We start from the raw sequence: 23,565 nt of genomic DNA on the forward strand, positions 1-23,565 counted from the left end.
TGTGGGAAGATTTAAATAGGCCGTGAGTATGGGCAAAAGATGATGGGTATCGGTTTAATATAGAGAAATGTAAAGATATGCATTTTCGGATAAATAGATTGCAAGCAGTGTACCACATTGATGGAACTGTAATACAGGAAATAGATAAAGTTAGAGATTTAGGGGTGGTGGTTGACATAAAGTTAAAGTTTAGAGGCCATATTGCTAAGGTAGCCCATAAGATTATTTGGCTATTGAAGAACACACTAACAAGTAAAGATAAGGAAGTTGTTATTCCTCTTTATAAGGCCTTGATTCATCCATATCTGAATTACTGTGCTCGTCTGGTATCCTGGGTTTCTTTGGGATGAGGAAGCAGTGAAGAAGATTCATAGGTGAGTGGTCTGTGGAATGTTCCCTATAAAGATAAATTGAGGGTGTGTGGATTGCCGAAGTTGATTGATAGGAGAAAAAGAGGGGATATAATAGAAACATTTAAATTGCTTAAAGGGTTTTATAGGATTGATGCAGGGGAAATGTTTCAGCAGTTTGCTGGTGGGAGCGAGAACAAGAGATCATTCATCCCTGGAAGTTGAATAAAAGTGTGTGGTTAGTATGAGTGTGAGAACTAGAGTTTTTGCTCGGAGAGAGTTGTGAATGAGTGGAATGGGTTGCCAGAGTCAGTTGTGAGTGCTTTGTCTGTTAATGGGTTCAAAGAAGGGTATGATAGATTGTGTGGATAGTTTGGGTCTCCTGCAGTGAGTCTTTGAACTCTAAAAAAATAAATAATAATTAATCTTTATCTGTAAAAACTCTAACGTTATCAGATCTTACATTTCTGTCTTTTAAAGCACTTTTTACCATTTAGTATACAGAATGGTAAAAGTTGATGTTTTCAATATTTCTGCCTATTTTGATTGTCTTTGTATCTTGGGAAGATACAAATGCTGATTTTCATACCAAATTTATTACAACAGTTATTCAATTTACTCACAGAAACTTTCAGACTTATAATGGATTTATTTAGAAGTATAACATCATCTGCATAAAAAGAGTTAAGATTAACATTGCCAATTCTGATATCTGGTTTAATATCGCTCTTCTTAATAATGTGATAAATATAGATATTAAATAACGGTGGAGATAATGTGTACCCTTGTCACACAACTGATATAACATCAAAACCATCATTCTGCAATTCCTTTAATTCGAATTGCTGACTTACAGCTTAAAAAGAGACTACGTATTGCTCAACATAATTTCCCATTTACACTATAAAACTATAGTGTTTTGAAGAGCCTTCCTCTTGTTACCTCTACAAAACTTGTCAGATCTACAAAAACGTAAATAGAAATCTTTGTTATCTTCCCAAAATACTGAACAGTTTGTCTTAAAGTGAAAATCTTAACCAAATCTTTGGCCTGAATCCAGCATGTTCTTCACCAAGTTTCCCTTCCACAATTATTATTATTATATTGGTTAGATAGATCGAAGAGTGGCTCTCTGAATGATACGAGCAAGTTGTGTATGATGGAGCAGTGTCTCAAAAAAGGAGGGTAACCAGTGGGGTTTCCTAGGGTTCTGTTCTTGGGGGTCCTGCTGTTTAACTGCTTGTAAATGATATAATCACGTGGGCTGACTGATGATCTTCAGTTGTCTGCTAATGATGCAAAGCTGCAAGAATTATAAGGCACTACTGATGTTAATTCTCTTCAGGAAGATTCGAATAGACTTTTGACTTGATCAAAGGAGGAGGGTTGTAGTTTTAATATCAATAAGCGCAAGGCTTTGCATTTTATTTTGGAGTGCAGAAATATAAGGCTGTGTACTATATCGACAGTGCCATACTGCAAGAAGTTGATGAGATTAAATATTTGGGAAGTGATGATTGACAATAGACTGAAGTTTAGAGAGCATATTGCTAGTGTTGCAAAGGCTGCACATCATAGTGCTGCTAAGATAAGAAGTTCACTAACTTGTAGGGATAAGGAAATGGTTGTGCCACTGTATAAAGCACTGATCAGATCACACTTGGACTATTGTGCTAATCACTGTCAAATCTGGTCACCAGGTTTCCAGCGTGATGTGGAGACACTGGAGAGGATCCAGAGGTGAGTGACTATCAGGACTTTGGGATGCTGGCTATGGAGCGAGGTTCAAAAAATGTGGACTGCAGAGTTTATGGATAGGAGGAATTTAAGAGACATTTAAGTTAGAAGATTTTATCAGATTAATCCAGATGAGATTATAAAAAGAGTAGAAGGCAAGAAGGATAAACCAGAAGTCATTGCTGGAAATTATGTAAGAGCAGTGCTCTGTCTCTGCCACTCAACTGGTGAATTGAGTGGCAGAGACAGAGTTGTAGAGCAGGTTCCCTCCCTTGATGAGTCTTTGGACTCCCTGGAGGTGTCTAATAATAATAATAATAATAGATTCATTCTGCAACAGGCAGGTGTTCAAGTGAGTTTTGAATTAATCTAAGATAAATCAGTGCAATCATTGTTCAAAATGAGTAAAATAAGTAGTTACTTTATGCCAATGAGTAAAAAAGGAAGGCTGAAGAAGCAGAAATTGTTGAATCTGCTTGTGATCCTGTAAAAACAGAAAATTAGCACCGAAAATACACTTGGTGAAGAGGATCACGAAACCAAAACCGAAGATCCACGTGGTTAAAAGGAAGCAGATTCTGATAATGATTGGTCCGAATGTTGGACACTTGTGCAGAAAAATGACTTCTGTGAGAGAAACGAGTGGCTGTATGTGAAGAATTAAATGTTGGGCTGTAAAGTGTGTCGTGATGTCGAAAGTCTTGCCATCGATAAAAACATGGGAAAGAAAATTTCAGTGGAGTGGGCAAATGTTAAAATTAGTCATTTTGGAGAATATCGCAAACAACAGTTAATGTCATTAAGAAAAAGGATTTACGATCATAAGGAGAGTGCAGTGCACAGAGTGTGCCAAAAAATAAAATCTGAAGCAAAAAATGAAGCATTAGAGAAAGTTTTCCTAAATACTTTGTCTCATAATAAAGATGTAACAGGAAAAGTGTTTCGAACTGCTTACAAAGTTGCAAGGAGAAATCAATCATACTTTGAAGATGAAATAAATTTACAGGAACTTAATGGCCTAGACATGGGATATATTCTTCATTCTGCAAATGCTTGTATTAACATTGTGAGCCATGTTGCAAATTAAATGAGAAAAACATTAATAGACAATACAGTGAACTCCCAGAACAAAATATCGTTACTTATTGATGAATCGATAGCTGTGAGTAACACAACAACAACATTGATTGTTATTGTTTGTGTAGTTCTTCCTGAGCTTTCGGCTCCTGTGAGATTTCCTACATTTGATCGAATTATCAGACGTAACTGCTAGAGGAATTCTAAACTCTTTAATTAGTCATCTTAAGTGTTTAGGATTATCTGAAGATTACTTAAAGAAGTATTTACTGTCTGTAACTTGTGATGTGCAGTCGTGTTGTTTGGTGTACGTAATGGTGTAAGGAGGCTAATGCAAGAGAAGTTTCCTAGTGTTATTTTCTGGCATTGTGCTAGCCATCGCCTTGAATTGTCTGTTAGTGACAAATTGAACAATGTGGCAGGAGTGAATTGCTTTAAGAATTTCATGGACAAACTTTATGTGACTTATTATGCTTCACCTAAGAACGCTAGGGAACTACAGGAATGTGCAGCAACTCTAGAACTTCAACTTCTTAAAATTGGCAGAATTTTAAGCACTTGCTGGGTTGCATCTAGCTTACGCACTGTTTCTGCAGTGTGAAAAGACTTTGAAGCCCTCATCCATCACTTTCTGGAGCCAAAAGAAGACAGCAGCAGAAGAAGCAAAACAGATTGGTTTCTTTATGCGGGCCTTTTAAGAAAAATAACATCATGCGAGGTAGTTCTTGATTTGGAGCCTTGTGATGTTCTCCAAGAACTTAGTGAACTAAGTCTAGATTTACAAGAGAGAAATATTGACCTGTACAAAGCAGACAGGAAGATAAAGAATACAGTTCAACTTTTTGAAGAAAGAATCAAAAATTCTGGTCCCTACTACAGTATTTCTCTTCAAAGTCAGAAGAATATGAAGTTCAAAGGGAGCTTCACAAAAATGAAAGATGCAGTCCTGCAATAAGTTAATCTGCTTTCTATAAAAGTCCGAAAGAAAGCGTCTGCTTGAAGGAGATGATGCTGATTTGCCTGAATGTGCTAAGATTTTAGATTCCAAGTATTGGCCAGAAAATCCTGGGAAGCAGCTGACATTTGCTGAAGATGAAATTAAAAAGTTAGCACGCAAATTTCGCTTAAATAAAAGAGAAGGCAGTTCGTGGTTTCTGTGAATATCTTCAAGAAAATAAAGTCCCGGACATACTACTTCCTCTAAAGCACACTTTGGGTCCAACTGCAATATCTTCCAGTGAATGTGAAAGGGGATTTCTCTCAGATGAATCTTACCATAACTTCATCTAGGTCATCTCTGCTTGCACAGACAACTTCTGCACTGATGTTCATCAGGATAGTAGGACCTCCTCTCACTCAGTTCAACCCTAGAAAATATGTGGACTCATGGCTGCTCCAAGGTCGTCATTCTGCAGTTGATGCAAAAAGCAAGAAGCGATCTAGAAATGATGAGGGTATATTGGAGGCTATGTTAAAAGTGTGTAAGTTGCTGTAATGATATCTTCATGGTGAAGCAATCTAGAGATGATGAGGGTATATTGGAGGCTATGTTAAAAGTGTGGAAGTTGCTGTAATGATATCCTCATGGTGAGTACTGGCACCCTTTTTCCAGAAAAAAAGCACTGTGTAAGAGTGTGGTGAAGAAGGGTGTGAGAGGAGAAGATTACTTACAGGGAGAATTTTACATGAATGGAATGCATTACTGGAACAAACATGTTGATAATGATATTAGTGTTAAGGATTTTAAGATTAAGTATGATAAATGTGTTGTCAGTTGAATGAACCTCCCATGATGAGTCTGCCGACTCCATGGATCCTAAGACCCCATGGATTCAAAGACACATCTAAGAGGTCCCTTTGACACACACACACGCGACACACACACACACACACACACACACACACACACACACACACACACACACACACACACACACACACACACACACACACACACACACACACACACACACACACACACACACACACACACACACACACACACACACACACACACACACACACACACACACACACACACACACACACACACACACACACACACACACACACACACACACACACACACACACACACACACACACACACACACACACACACACACACACACACACACACACACACACACACACACACACACACACACACACACACACACACACACACACACACACACACACACACACACACACACACACACACACACACACACACACACACACACACACACACACACACACACACACACACACACACACACACACACACACACACACACACACACACACACACACACACACACACACACACACACACACACACACACACACACACACACACACACACACACACACACACACACACACACACACACACACACACACACACACACACACACACACACACACACACACACACACACACACACACACACACACACACACACACACACACACACACACACACACACACACACACACACACACACACACACACACACACACAACACACACACACACACACACACACACACACACACACACACACACACACACACACACACACACACACACACACACACACACACACACACACACACACACACACACACACACACACACACACACACACACACACACACACACACACACACACACACACACACACACACACACACACACACACACACACACACACACACACACACACACACACACACACACACACACACACACACACACACACACACACACACACACACACACACACACACACACACACACACACACACACACACACACACACACACACACACACACACACACACACACACACACACACACACACACACACACACACACACACACACACACACACACACACACACACACACACACACACACACACACACACACACACACACACACACACACACACACACACACACACACACACACACACACACACACACACACACACACACACACACACACACACACACACACACACACACACACACACACACACACACACACACACACACACACACACACACACACACACACACACACACACACACACACACACACACACACACACACACACACACACACACACACACACACACACACACACACACACACACACACACACACACACACACACACACACACACACACACACACACACACACACACACACACACACACACACACACACACACACACACACACACACACACACACACACACACACACACACACACACACACACACACACACACACACACACACACACACACACACACACACACACACACACACACACACACACACACACACACACACACACACACACACACACACACACACACACACACACACACACACACACACACACACACACACACACACACACACACACACACACACACACACACACACACACACACACACACACACACACACACACACACACACACACACACACACACACACACACACACACACACACACACACACACACACACACACACACACACACACACACACACACACACACACACACACACACACACACACACACACACACACACACACACACACACACACACACACACACACACACACACACACACACACACACACACACACACACACACACACACACACACACACACACACACACACACACACACACACACACACACACACACACACACACACACACACACACACACACACACACACACACACACACACACACACACACACACACACACACACACACACACACACACACACACACACACACACACACACACACACACACACACACACACACACACACACACACACACACACACACACACACACACACACACACACACACACACACACACACACACACACACACACACACACACACACACACACACACACACACACACACACACACACACACACACACACACACACACACACACACACACACACACACACACACACACACACACACACACACACACACACACACACACACACACACACACACACACACACACACACACACACACACACACACACACACACACACACACACACACACACACACACACACACACACACACACACACACACACACACACACACACACACACACACACACACACACACACACACACACACACACACACACACACACACACACACACACACACACACACACACACACACACACACACACACACACACACACACACACACACACACACACACACACACACACACACACACACACACACACACACACACACACACACACACACACACACACACACACACACACACACACACACACACACACACACACACACACACACACACACACACACACACACACACACACAGTGCATCATACCATGCCTTAAATACATTTAAAGTCATCGTAGATGCAATGGTCTCAGGTAATGTATTTTAATCATTCACAACTCTCCATGCCAAAAACCTACTTCTTACTCCATTTCTCATACCCTCCTTATATGACTTCCAGGGATAACCTCTTGTTCTCTCCTGATTCGTGTGTTGAGGCTTAGTGCTGTGAAGAATTCATCTTGGAGGTTTAATGGAATATTATCAGCACTGAGAAAGGATTAAAACTAATTTTAATACTTCCAATATTTTGTTTCTGAAATATTGGAAGTATTAAAATTAGTTTTAATCCTTTCTCAGTGCTGATAATATTCCATTAAACCTCCAACACGAGTTCTCTCCTGATCTTCCACCATTTTATGAAAAACCTCCTCAATGCTAATCTTAGAACAATCCCTTACCAACTGGTACATTTCTATCATATCACCCCTATCCAGACTTATATCACTCCTATCCACTAGAAACTGTAAACTGCATACTCTCAGCTTTTCTTCATATTCAACATTACAGAGATCAGAAACTACCTTAGTCAGTCACTTCTGGACCATTTGCAACATCTTTCAATCCTTTTAAAAATCAGGTGATCAAATCTGTGCACAATAGTCCATATGTGGCCTAATCGAGGCCACATATGGACTACTGTCTGTAATCTATCAAAAAGCCTTATACAATGGAATCAGAATCTCCTTCTTGAAGTCAGTGTCCTCTGCACTGACTTCTAGAAGGAGATTCTGTCCTCCACACTGACTTGCCAAAATTTGTTGTGCTATCCTCACAATTTTGGCAATGTATCCTCTAAATTTTAGATCTTTATCTACCATCACTCCAATCTTATTTCCTCCACCTACAATAATATATCCCCACAAAGAGTAAATTCTACATCCCATCTTTGTTTTCCAAATTCTAAAAACCTTACATTTAGCAACAATGAACTGGTATCTCCAATACTATACCCATTCAATCAGTCTATTCAAGTCTTCTTGAAAGGCCACAGCATCAACTCTACTCCTCATAGTTTGTCCTAATTTTGCATCATCTGCAAACAACTGAATATCCCCATACAAGTCTTTCCTAATATCATCAATATACAGTTTAAACAGTAATGGCCCTAAAACAGACCCCTAAGGCATACCACTAGTGACTTTCCTCTTCTGGGATATTGCCCCCCCCCCCCATACACAATATGCTGACATCAATCAGACAGCCAATCTCCAATCCAATGCACTAATCTAATATCCAACCCATCTGGGTAGTGGCCCTTGCCTTTAATACAAAGCATCATACACCTCCTCCAGGAGATGTGCTTTGCATTAAGGGTAAATATTAAGATTAGTGATCAGAGCTTATCCTACTTTTACCAGGGGTTGCCTTGGTCTTGCACTATGTGCAGGGTCAGCTAGACTTGCATCACTTGGGAAATGGAGAAAAACCAGGTTTAAAATAGCTTAGTATCTCTAACATTTATTATACCCAAGGTAAAATACTTTCTACATTTATATCTCCTCCTGAGATTTTTATTTAATAAGGTTAAAACACATTATGGTAACTTGTTCTGGTAAAATACTTATAAGCTCTGTATTACTAAAATCTTGGTATGTCTAGCCTGGTTCCCACTGATGAGACCTCAATAAAGGTCAAAACCGGTCTGGGTAGTGGCCCCTTGCCTTTAATACAAAACATCATACACCTCCTCCAGGAGATGTGCTTTGCATTAAGGGTAAATATTAAGATTAGTGATCAGAGCTTATCCTACTTTTACCAGGAATTGCCTTGGCCTTGCACTACGTGCAGGGTCAGCCAGACTTGCATCACTTGCAGGCGCAAACTTGACTTGTTTGTCTGTTTGCTTACTTGGGAAAATGGAGAAAAACCAGGTTTAAAATAGCTTGGTATCTTTAACACAGAACTCAATTAATGCAACCATTTCATTTCTCATGTTTCTGATACTTCTAGCATTTGTATATAAATATAACAGCTCATTCCTGGATGTATAAGAAGTTTCACTTATACTACTTATTAGATGTGACTACTCCATACCTTTCTTGAGCCATTTCTTTTCTCCTTACTCATCCCAGAACCTTCTTCAAATACCACTGTTTTTCCTACATCCCAGGCCACCCCATTCCCTTTTTGTCTATACATGCATTCATATCCTTTTTGAGCATAAACCTTTCTCACGCTGTGTTTTCCTGTCCACCGTGAGTCTTCCCATTTCCCTGCACACTTGTTCTCTCATTCTCTACACACATGCTACACACTTCTTCATTTATAAATACCACTTCAATCTCTCTTTCCTTACTCTCCTGCTCTTTCACATTGCTTCTTACTTGCTCAGATTCATACTCTGAACTCATTACTCTTTCTTCTAGCATCAATTTCTCCAAATGACTAGAACCAAAACCATTCAAATGCAGTCCATCACTCTTATACAGTTAAATTCATCCTTTAAACTCATTCCACACATTAACAAATGGAACTCCTTTCTTTTCACACATTTTCACTAATATATATCATTTATAATTCTTGCTCTCTGCCTCATCTTATTACTGTCATATCTGAGCAACACACTGATCATGCCCTGCATGCTCTACATAGAATTGAATCAACCACCCTAATCTTAACAATGATGGTGGTCTAAAAATCCAAAGAATATGGATGGCACATATTCTACCCACATAATCTTTTGGTCTAAGAGTAAATTATGATTATGACTGTAAGTAATCTAGAATATTAACTCTAATATAACAACATTCATGCTAAATTATGTATTAAAACTTTTGTTCTCTGATGATGTTATAAATAGAATATAGCTTTGATGTAATTTTTTTTTCCACTAGAGATCAGGCCAGTAGAATAATGGATGATCAAATCAATGTCACTTTGGCATAATATTTGAAATATAATATAGTTTAATCTTTAAGGGTACCTATGGCATGATTATAAATAATAAATTACATGATAACCACAGTAATTAACTTTAATGAAACGTAAGTACAGATATTTCGTACTGAAAATAACAGTACGTCATCAGTGTGTAGAAACAAGCAATCAAAGGAACCGGATTACAAAAGTACATACAGCAGTTAGTGATTTACCAATTAAAAACTTGCCGCATGCTAGAAATTGCATTAATAAATAATATTATTAAACAACTATTTTTGATGGTTACATAAGATAAGAATCTCCCAAACTTTTGGGAGAGAGAGAGAGAATCATTCTGATTCAGATTTGGCCAATGTAAAAGGGCTTCACAACTTTCTTTGAAAAGGCATTCATATTTAAACCTGCATCTATGGAGAAGACAAGCTTTATCTCACTGGAGATTGGGTTTAGCATCAATACTATGTTGTACCAGACCAGACTTTTGAGTTTTCATGTATTTGATAGTAATACTGATGTTTTTTTAATTATTTTTTTCTACATAACGGCCTGTTTGTCCAAATGGTATCTGGTATCTCTCCCACCTACAGAATTGCTAATTTTCTGTCATATTTATTAACTGCCTACATGGGACAATCCAGATCATTCATCAAGAATTCCACCCATTTTCTTATTAGATGTGACTACTTGATACCTTTCTCGAGCCATTTCAAATATAAGAGTCGGATTTGTTAGTTAGCTTTGACATTCCATTATCTGACACCGTTAATTTACTATATGATTATTACTCTGATATTGCAAAGATTTCTGAATTTGTTAGACAATCAGGATATTTCAGCTGGAAAAACAAGATCTATAGATAAGTTTAAGATACTGCCATGGGTAGCCCTCAGTCTCCACCTTTGGCAAACTATTTTTTTGAACCATCCAGAAGATACCTTGTTCTCATCCATTTATCCCCAACCCTCTCATTGGTTTCATTATGTTGATGATGTCTTTGGTATTTGGCCTCATTCTGAAAATGAACTCACCACTTTCCCACAACAGATCAATAGCCTTCACCCATGCATTTTCATCACGGAAAAAGAAAAGGCTGGTTAGTTTACCATTCTTGGACATCTGCTTTACATGCACAGCCTCTGGTAATTTATCAACCAGTGTTTATCGTAAACCTACCTTTACTGGCAGATACATCCATCAAAAGTCCTCATCACAATACTCAAAAAATTGGTGTTATCAAGTCCTTAATTAATACTGCACATAATGTGCGCTCCTCTCCCTCAAGCTTACAACAAGAGCTTCTCACTATCAAAAAGTTAATAGAATTTAATGGTTACAACCCTAATCAAATCCAGCAGATAATGGACTCGTATGTTCCAAAACCTCAGAATTCTTCAGCAGGCCGCAGGGTTCCGATCCCTTATATTTCTGGCCAGAGCTGGAGTAAGGGGCTTTGCCGCCCACATGCAATGTCTATCTAAGCGCCCCTGTAACGATCCAGGTGTGTGTGGTTCTTTTACGATAATAAAAATTTAAATTATTTGAAATTTCTTAAATAAATTTTGACAGAACAGCCACATATTGGTTCGCTAAATGTAACGAACCGGGGGTGTTGATAGGCAGGATAATCATTAAAAACCCAAATATTCAAAAAATTCTCAAAAGTTAAAGCAAATTTTGATAAAGCCACTTCACTTTAATCGTAGAATATAATGATACAGGGATGTATCATTATATTCACCTTCTCACCGACCCGAATCGCTAACAAAATTAAAATGAATTTTAATTAAAGTTAAAATTTATTTGAACTAAAATTTAAAAAATTCTTGCATTTCACTAAATTCTTAGTAAGTTGTAAAAGTTTTTTAATAATTTTTATAAGTGGAACTATCTTTTAGGAAAATAAAAGAAACTCGAGATAGATGAGAAAATAAGAAAAGAATTCAGAAATAATAATTAGAACGTTTTATTAATATTAATATAAGTATTAAAAAAATAAAATCTTTACAGAATAACAGAAAATAAATTAAATTACATAAATATACTTGAAATTTTTTTATTAAAATTTTAGGGTTCTTGATTTCATATGCACCAAATTAGAAATAATGGTCTTAACGTCTAATTCCGCACATCCATCATTTTTAATAGTTTTAATAGTTTGGCATTAATATAACTATTAATGCCAAACTAACAAGCTTTTTTGTGACATACTTGTTCTTAAGTAGGTTTTAATCAATTTCAACTTGGAAAAGGAACGTTCACCGCTCTCGCTACACTAACAGGTAAGGTTAATAGTATTCTTAAAGCAATTGAAAAGTTAGGGAAAGGTAAATTATTCGACACAATAAAATTAAGAATATCGAAAGGGTTTTGAATATTTAAATTATCCTTTCGAAAAATATTCCAGAAAGCACATAACTCGTCATATAGTTCTATTGCATTTACGCCTTTATTGTCACCGTCCATCAAGAGAATCTCTAAATCGTCACAATTTTTTCGTAAATCTTCATTATTAATTTGCAGTAATCTATACAAGAAATTGAAATTATCACAATATGTTTTTAGTTGTTCAAAACGTTCTATTAACGAACACATTGCAACGGTCTAGTAGTGTGTAAAACACATTCACTCTAAATTTATCTTCTGGCGATTGTGACGTTTCGTCATGATGCTCGTAGTCAAATTGTCGTGTCTTCTTTCATCGTCGAACTTCCGTACCAGTTTTAAATTCTTGTTCTCCATCCACCTCTTCACTCAGTTCTTTTGCTGTTTTTAGAACTTCTTTAAAATTTGTATCTGATCGATACTCTTGTAAGAATATTTTAAAGTTTTCGATAGATTTTTTGTTCATATTTTTGTATTGAAGCATTTTACTCACAGGCTTTATTCTGTTAATTAAATGATGCCAAATTATAAGAGAACATATAAATTTGTAGTCCTTCATTTTAGCACATAATGTTTGTGCTTCATGCTGAGTTTCTTTATTAAAATTTTCATTATTTAAAATTTCAAACAGTGCATCGTAAATTTATCCTAACTGAGGGCGGATTGCATTAATTTTATTTTCCTATCGCGTTTCTGATGGCTGTTTCAATGTTAAATTTTTTACGAACTTTTAAAGGATTGCCCAACGTTTGTAAGAGAATGAAAAGAAATTATATATTTCTTGAATAATTGCAAAGAAACTAATTGTATCTGCATTCACTTTGGCTACATCGTTAATGATTAAATTTAGAGTATGAGCAGCACATGGCACGTAAAAAGCTCGAGGATTTTTGTTCAAAAGCAAATTTTGGAGCCCATATTTTTTCCCTTTCATATTTGCTCCATTGTCATACCCTTGACCTAGCATGTCTTCAATGGGAATATTCCATTTTTTCCAGTTCCACTATTGTTGCACAAAAACCACGTTCTGTGGAATCTGATATATCTGCAAAACCTAAAGAGTTTTCCCTGATCTTGACAATTCCATTGTCACAGGAAACAAAGCGAATAATAATGGTCATTTGTTCTGTTTTATTTGCATCAGGTGTGCAGTCTAAAATTATGGAATAATATCTAGATTTTCGAATTAATGATAAAATCGTATCTCTGATTGCATTACTTAAAGTTTCCAATATTTCATTTTGACTGTCTTTTACTCAAATAGTGTATTCTATTGTTTCGTTGTAGGGTCCTTTCAACATGATTTTCCATAATGGGATCAAACTTCTCAAACAGTTTGACTAATTTTAAAAAATTGCCGTTATTTCTTTCATATAATTTATCAGATGATCCGCGAAAAGCTAAATTTTGGCTACCAAGGAATTTTATAATTTTAATGAAGTGTTTTAAAACACTCGTCCAATGTTTCTTTTCCATTTCATACATGCTTTGAGTCTGGCAATCAATAGTAGTTTAGTTTTTTAAATTTTTATCAAGTTCCTTCCATTTTAAGAAATTTTTCATGTGAGTTAAACTAGTCTCATGTCTATGCAAAGTTGTACTTACATTTCTCCAATCGTTATAACCTTCTACAAGACTACTGATTCAGTAGGTGCGAAAAGTTTGTAACAAAAGCAAAAAACAGAATTTAAAGTTTTGGAATAAATGAACCATGTTCTTGGCACAAGCTCCCCGTTTTCCATTTTTCTTTTATAATACGTGTCGCCAAATTTACGACCATATGTATCTCTGCGATATATTATATTTTTCTTTTGAACAGGCCCCATTTCAATTAAAATAACTCGTAATTTTTCATCAATATTTCCCCATTCACCTGGATCTTCTAAATTTACAGAGACTAACAATGTGTTAGTTTCGTGGTCAACTACAACTAATTCTTCTCCTAACTGTTTTTTACTTAAATCCTGCATCTTGTTATCTTGTTCAACATTGTAATAGTACTTTCATTCAAACTGGATGATGTGCACGGTTCATCAACTCTGATTTCTGATGTATCGAGTTGGTTACAATCTGCATCAGAATATTTTAATATTTTAACAAATTTATTAAGAGCCCCCGTTTGTTTCTTAATATCTGCTTCTTTCGCAGCATGATGCTTACAATTTTGTGCACCAGATAACTTTTTTTTAAATTTTTGATTCCATTTCTATTTTATACCCACAAGAAATTATTACACAACACGACACTGAGACAAAACAATATGTTTTTTTTTTTTTTTTTAATGTTGAAAGTTTATTTTTCACTTGGTTAGAGTATAATAAATTTAGTTTAATCCTTTATCCAAGTGTAAGCAAACAAAGTTTGCACCTGAAAGTATCTTCAGGACTGGGTTAAGGTGGTACAACACTAGAGCAACTCGTTGCAAAGGTGGAGCAAGCTACCAACACTCCTGTCTCAGTATCTCCTATAATGCAAAACACATCTCCTTGCGGATATGTCTAATGTTATGCATTAAGGGAAGGGCCACTATCCAGACTAGTTTCGACCTTTATTGAGGTCTTTATTGTAGTGGCCCTTCCCTTAATGCATAACATTAGACATATCCACAAGGAGATGTGTTTTGCATTATAGGAGATACTGAATAGGAGTGTTGGTAGCTTGCTCCACCTTTGCAATGAGTTGTCCTGGTGTTGTACCACCTTAACCCAATCCTGAAGATACTTTCAGGTGCAAACTTTGTTTGCTTACACTTGGATAAAGGATTAAACTAAATTTATTAGATGAAACAATAGTCCGTACTGCGCTACTGTCAGTAGCCCATTGAGATGCATACTGTTATAAATCTTCTGTTGCTATCCTGTCATTACTGCGACATTGTAAAATTTTATTATTATTTTAACTTTGTATACTTGTAATTTCTATTAATTACTTGTGATGTCTTTTTTCTTTACTTTATACTTTGTTCTCCATTATTCTAATGTAGCTGTGCGCGCTTTCTCTCTCTCAGAATCTTTCTTGTTTATATTATTACGTGCTATGTTTACAAGAAAGTCAAATAACATTTATTTGCATTACTATGAAATGTACACGAATTTAAACATTAGGGTGATTGTTTTCTCTATCCTTCTATAAAAACTCTTTAGCAAAATTTAGAACCTTTTTTCTTCAACTTTAAAATACTTTCTTTAACACAAAACGTTATCTACTCTCAGTTTATGAATTTTACTTATTAAACTCCAAGCTTACTCGCAAAGAGGTTACCTAAATCTCTCTGTTAAGTTATCTTTACAAATTTGATATCAACTTCTAACATGCCAATTGATTCTCTTAAGGACACTTCCTAACCTTTTTAAACATTAAACATATATCTTAAAAGTCTTTCTAATACAACTATAAGAGGAATTATATAAACGTTTTGAACTTACAAAGGCTCTGTATCTCACAATTAGCCAAAAGTCTTTCATTAAAAGTTCTATGGCAATTCTTTCATCTCAGATCTTCATCTGGAATTTTGGCTTCGGCTATATCAATTGGGAAGCGGGACTCGTACAGTTCCGAAAAAATGTTATTCTCCCACGGCGAAAAGAAAAACTTACGAGCGAAGGTACTTTGGGAAATTTGCCTCGCCTTTTCTCCTCTACTTGGGCTCGCTGAAAATGCCTGGACAACTGCCATCTCAACTAGCTTGAATTGCCGCCTCTAAGAAACTGAAAATGCTGCCTCCAAGAAAAATGAAACTGTTGTCAACTGTCAATCAGTATCCCCCTGGACTGGAAACTTTTCTCTTCTACAGTGTTTGGGACTTCTCCTTTCGGCAATTTGAAAGCCCTATCTGTGGCCTAGAAGTCGTTTCTCTCTAGCGACGTCTCGAACCGAGAAGCTCCTTTCTGGAAGTGGAAAACTCCTCTCTCAACCGTCTGGATCTGGGATGCTCTCTGACGATGTCTGGAACCGAGCAGCTCTGTCTCTCTTCGGCAACGTCTGGGACCGGGCAGCTTTAGCAATGTCTGGAGCCGAGCTGCCTCCTCTTTGACAGCATCTGGAACCGAGCAGCCTCTCCTGTCTCTCTGTGGATGTCTCTGGAACTGGGCCCCCCTCTACTTCTGCAGCAATCTCTGGATCCGTGCAGCCCCTTTCTGTTTGCTTCAGTCCCTTTTTATTATACCTCCTCTGAGACTTTGCATGAAGTTTGGCAATCCCCAAAGAATCAGTATGATTCTTTCATCTTAAGTTTCAAGTTCGGCACGCCTTTTGTTCTCCTCTGCTTTCTTTTAATTGTAAGTTGCTGGCCATCGGAAAGTTGTCTGAACCTTTCTGACTGACTTAGCAGATGTTTACGCTTAGAGCCTGCAAGCCTTTCTCATACAAACAAATTTTAATAACAATCTTTCTAATGCTGCCATGTAGATCTATTACATACAGATTCGGCGATATAAACATTGCCTTTGTTTTTAACACTCTAACATATTCTTATCAAAGCAGTATATACAGTTAACTTCCAGAGTGTTATTTACGATAACATCTAAAACAAACTATACAGAGACAAACAAAGTTTATTTTTACAATATTCACATGGGACTTAACTTAAGTAAACAATCGAATGTAATGTGCTTTGGAATATTTAAGCTACAATAGAGTTTTTACAGTACCATATGACTGGTTATGTAGCAACAAATGTTTTGTACGAAAATTCGTTTCTGCACATAAAAACCATTCACCGTTTCACTTTAAATTCTGGAGGCAAGCATTTAGCCTGCTCTCTCTGCAAAATTGTAAACAGCCAGCAATATACAATTTTTTAAAAATTTTTATTCGGTGTATCCGGCCTTATTTATTTAAATAGTGATCATTCTAAGAATTTTTTGTTTTTATGATAAAAATTTTGTTTCTTAAAAATGAACTCATGACCCGTGCCCCGGCAACCCCCTTCGTATCAGCGCCCTCATGCAAGCTTCTGCCGGCCCTGTTTCTGGCATTTCTGAACCAATTGGTAGAATTTTGAAGAAGTATCATGTCATTCTCACATATTTTCCTATCAACAAAATTTCTCATCTGTTGCTATCCACAAAAGACAAACTGTCACCTCTATCATTAGCTGGCATTTACCATACTTTTGGCAGACCAGCCATTCTGTGGAAAAAAGAATTAACGAACATCAATATTATACTGAATACATGAAACCTCAAAAGTCTGGTCTGGCACAACATAGTATCCAGTCGGATAAAGCTTGTCTTCTCCATAGAAGGAGGTTTAAATATGAATGCCTTTTCAAAGAAAGTTGTGAAGCCCTTTTACATCAGCCAAATCTGAATCAGAACGATCGTCTTTCTCTCCCAAAAAGTTTGGAGATTCTTATCTTATGTCTTCATCAAAAATAGTTTTTAATAATATTACTTATTCATATTAATTTCTAGATGCAACAGTTTTTAATTGGTAAACCACTGCCTGCTGTATGTACCCTGTATTCCAGTTCTTTGATTTGCTTGTTTCTAAGCACTGATGACGTACTGATACAAAATATCTGTACTTTCATTTTATTAAAGTTAATAACTGTGGTTATTAACTTTAATAAAATGAAATTATTGTGTAATTTTGTTGTTTGTATATGGGAAAATATATTAGTGTCTGAAAGTGAAGGGATGAACTACATTTTTACCTGTATAAGAAAAAATTTCCTCACTGCAGCCAAATGTGAACATAAATTAATTGCCAGTATAGTAATAAATTATATTTCCTAAGCACATAGTTAAGGAATTAATGTGGAATACTAATAGAAAAACTATGCAGAGTGACATTTCAGTATGAAATTTGTCCATCCCAAGCAATCTAGCTCTCACAACGTTGTATTATGTTCAGCCTCAAGTGATTGAGGAGTTCTTGAGGCAAGCTGACCCACTTCTCCTCATTCAGTGCAAGGATAAGGCCTTGTTTGTTTTCTGGATGGGAATTTTGATTAGCAATGCATTTCCTATTACATCCCAAACATGTCCTATGGAGTTGAGATCTGTAGAGCATGCTGGCCAACTCGATTTAATTAATATCCTCAGTCTCCAGAAGTATCTCCGCTGCTCGTGTACAATGTGGTACTGTCATCCATAAAAACAAATTCTTCGCCTACAGCACCACAGAACAATCAAAAATGATTTTGATAAACTTTGTTGCAATATTGTTCACCAGTCATAGTCCTTTTTCAGCACTTGCAGCTAGGTGTGTCCAGTAAACATAATGCTTCTCCACACCATGGTGCACAGCCAGCTGTATCTATCTCTTTCAAGAACATTCTCACGATGGTAAGCAGTACCACTTTCACACCAGATCAAGTGTCATCCAGAATCAGAGGAAAGACTCAAACAACTCTCACTGGTAAAGCCAGCCTGGTTGATCGAGTGGTTAGCATATCAGCATATCAGCTCTCCAGCCAAAAGGCTGCGGGTTCGAATTCCACCATGCCAATGGTGGGATTTATGGTTGTATGTGGAAATACTAGTGGTGGGCAGTAGATACCGTCGGTGTAGAGCTGTACTTGGTGGATAAGTGGTGGAGACAGAGAGTTGTAGAGTAAATACCCTCCCTTGGTCTTTGGATTTCCTGGAGGTGTCACGTAATAATAATAATAATAATAATAATAATAATAATAATAATAATAATAATAATAATAATAATAATAAAAGTACATTAGCTCATTGGTGTTTTATCCAATTGTTATGGATACAACACCATTGAAAATGTGCTCTACAATGAACTGTGGATAAAGGGACCCATACAGCCTTTGGGTGTATAGGCCTACTTGTGACAGACATCTTGCCACAGTTTGTCAAGATATCCAAATACTTGTGCTTGAATGGAGCTAACTTATTATGGTGCATAGATTATGTTTTGCTGTTAATACCAAGAATCTGTCTTCGTGCTCTGTGGTAGAGTGAGGGCAACCTCTTAGCAAACATCTGGAACACATTCCATTGGTTTGAAACGCTGCCCAGAGCCTGGATACAATGCTATGTGAGATTCCAAACTCTCTGGAAATATCAGTAATCCAGCAGCCTTCTTCAAGCTTTCCAATAATTCTTTCACACGAAATCATCTAGATGATGGCTTTGAGACATTACAAGCAACTTTATTCCTTCACAAAAGGAGCTTCCTTCAAATGCAATTTGCTTAGCACAGCCTTTTGTCTTTTATCCTATTGGGTGCTACCACATGACCCCCTTGTGCACAATTTGAAAATTTGAATCTGTACCCACTTCCTACTCAAAATTGTCAGTTATACAAATTGCCACAAGCTGATTCATCTGAATTGCAGCTGTAATCTTCAGAAATAGTGTCTGGCCTTAGGTTTTGGACACCGGTATGTATGACTTCTGCATTACTTCGGTATCTCTTCTAGGTCTGGTTCTCACTGATGAAACCTCAATAAAAGTCAAAACCTGTCTGGGTAGTGGCCCTTCTAATATATTGCATTAGACACATCAGAAAGGGTGTGTTTGTGCTTTTGCATTATGGGATACTAAGACAAATGATGTGAAGTCATTACCCTCTATAAACAAGTAGCCAGTTTTGAAGATACTTCATCCGCAAATATTGTTTGCTTACACTTGGATAAAAGTTTAAACCAAGAATATAATTTCTTGGCATCTTTAATTTAAGTTACTAGTAAACAGGACGATGAGAATTTAAGCAAACTAGATATTAATAAGGTGAGATGAATTGATGATATAGTGCTGCATGTTTAACGTGGATGTTCTAGGAAATTAACAGCAGCCTTGACATACTTCATTAACAAGTCTTTTAAAAGGGAAAAAAGTTCTAAATGCATTTTGTCAGGATCAGATTTTTGCTTTATGAAAATAATTGAGAAATCCTGGGAATATAACAACATATGTACGTTTTGTAGATCTGGAGAAGGATGTGACAAGTTGCAAAGAAAAAGCTGTTCAGAATGCTACAATTATAGGAGGTTAAATGAAAACAGAGTAATACATAGTCTATTATTTAAGTTATGAGTTATAACTGAAGGAAGCACACAAACACGATCTGATGTAAAATCACTCTATCACGACTATTATTCTTCAAACTTAGCTTTGTACCAAATGCAGGTGATGACGTACTCCTAAACATCCAGTAAAAGTCTCCTGGATATCCTAACCAAACAGAATAAAGTTGTTAACAAATTTGGCTTAAAAATTAGCAATAAAAAGAGCAACAATAGGAAAACAGGCAGGAGCATTGAAAACTTCAATTTCATTCTCGATGAAGAACCTTAGAATAAAATATTCTGGCTATTTAGGCACACTTTTTTAGTGAAGATGGTAAATTACATACGGAAAAACAATAGAATGATTAATGTTGATGTGGTGGTGAGCCAGTTGAATAAATTTACGTGGAATAAGAGAAAAACTAGCCAAGACAGTTTAAATCAATTTTAACTTATGAATCTGAAAATTGGTTAGAAATAAAACAGCTGATCAAAATCTAGAGACAATAAATATGAGAGTTCTAAGAAAAATCAAGAAAGTGAACAGATGGCATCAACAGCACAATCTTATTAAAATGAAGATTTTAGGACAAAACTAAACATTATTAGCATTTAAGAATGTGTGAACAGAGCTAATATAAAATGGTACAGTCACTTAAACAGAAACGGAAAAGAAAAGTTAGCAAAACTGCAGCTTGCTGCCAACACAGCAGGAAGAAAACCCAGAGGAACACCAAAGTGTAGCTTGATTAATGTGGGTGGATGTGCTATAGAAGACAGAAACATATGATCTGGCAATACTGGAGTGATGACAAGTGATAGACTAATTTGGAGGAAACTTGTGGAGAATAGATTAGTAATAATGCAAACTTGATTCTGTAGTACTGTCATGAGTTTTGCAAGGTTACACATCAGGAAATTGATGAAGATGGTTCCCAGCACAACACACATACACACACACAAATGTACATACATGTGTATTATGAAGCAGTTCACACAATTCATGCACCTTTGGAATAATCAATTACAAACTCCAAGACTTCATTTGGTTTTGTGACCAGCAAATTCTGAAGCTATAACAATCAATAAGTCCATTAATGTTGAAAGGTAGCTTCATCTGAACATTACTTGAACTATGAAATAACTATCCAAAAGTTAAAACAGAAATGTTTTAACTGTTTATTTGTTTTACATGGAGCAAAAACCTGCCGCATAACAGTCCAAGATGTGAACACTTGGCAGATCTCTGAAAATAAAATCCTTAGAAAAGTCTAAGGACCTGTAAGAGATAACAGAAATGGAGAAGAAGACTATGAACTCTATAGATTCTCGACTTCTACATGATGAAATCAGAGCTTGCAGATTGAGATAACTTGGACATATGAAAAGAATGTGTGAGGAGAGAATGGCTAAATAAGCATTCAAGATGAAGTCTGATGAAAAGCAACCTAGAGGCAGACTGCAGCTGCACTGGGAGGATAATATCCAAAAAGACTTAGTTGAGATGGGAATCAAGGACTGGAATGAAAGGGTTCAGAACAGAAAGGAATGGAGGAAGCTGGTATATGTAGCAGAGAATCTTAGAGGTTCAGCAAGCCAAAGAAGAAGAAGAAGAATGAAATAACTATCTGCAATTTTACTTAACATGACATCCAAACCTGACTTATGTATGATCTGTTACTTGACTTTCATGTCTCCATTGAATTTTGGATGGTAGGGTAGTTTAAGGTAAATGAAATTTCCAACTATAATGCTTAATAGTTGTTTTTAAACAAAAATATTCTAATGCATTCTACAATCTCTTCAGATGTTTGTGGTTTCCATGACAATATTTGCATGAAAACACTTCCTGTTTTCATAGAGTTGAGCTTTAAACTTACTAATGAACCAAATTTTTATTCTCCTCTTTTCATTCTATCTATCTCTTTTCTTTGGAATAATCTTCTTCACAGTTTTTCCAAAGGCCTACAATCTCCAATCTTTCTAGATTTTGAAAAAGATATTTAGACATTTTGAAAATATCTTTGATAGATTGTCACACGAGAGGCTGACATTTAAACTGAGGCAGACGGAATTAGATAATATAAAAGATTAGTGAGCCAGATAAGAGAATGATTCTTCGATAGGTATTAGCAAGTTATGTGAAGCAGTGAACTCAATAAAGGAGGTGACCACAGTACCAGTGTGCTACAGGATACTGTTCTGGGGCCATAACTTATATGTTAGTGATAATGAGAGGTGCAGATAATGCAGTTGGGGAGAGATATGAGTGTGATCCTGATGGCATAGATCTCCAAGAGAATTTGGATAGTGTAGGCAGCTCAGTAAGGCAAATCCATCCTTGTAGTGAAAGTGAGGAAGGACATAATGGATGTGAAGGTAATGGTAAGGAGGTGAGGTGCTATAATTTAGAGAACACAGTGCAAGAATCATGAATCACAAGCGTCTGTGCATGCCTGTGCATGCATGCACGCACACACCAGATTGGCATGGTCCGTGGTCAGTGCTTTTCCCTGGAATATGAGCGGTTCTGCTCAGTGGTGGGGTGAGCCTGTCACTGAGTGGAACAAATGCTGAGTGTGATGATCTTTTCGGTCACTCATAGGGAGTGGTCTGGGGGGGGGGAATCACCTAATTTTTAAAGAGACCTTTACTTAAACAGTGTCGCTAACGAAAACCAATGAGTTTGAAACAGCTGTCGACTAGTGAAACC

General features: G+C 37.3%; 1 long non-coding RNA gene across 1 annotated transcript in view; it reads right to left on the reverse strand.

Annotated features, from left to right (window-relative positions):
* The window catches only part of LOC150105762 (uncharacterized), a 101,348-nt gene that overhangs the window by 20,352 nt on the left and 57,431 nt on the right, over nucleotides 1-23,565 (reverse strand). The window lies entirely within an intron of this gene.

This window comes from Typopeltis vanoorti, chromosome 6 (genome assembly GCF_054136105.1).
Source record: "Typopeltis vanoorti isolate ZY-2024b chromosome 6, IOZ_Tvanoo_1.0, whole genome shotgun sequence".
Classification (NCBI taxonomy): Eukaryota; Metazoa; Arthropoda; class Arachnida; order Uropygi; family Thelyphonidae; genus Typopeltis; species Typopeltis vanoorti.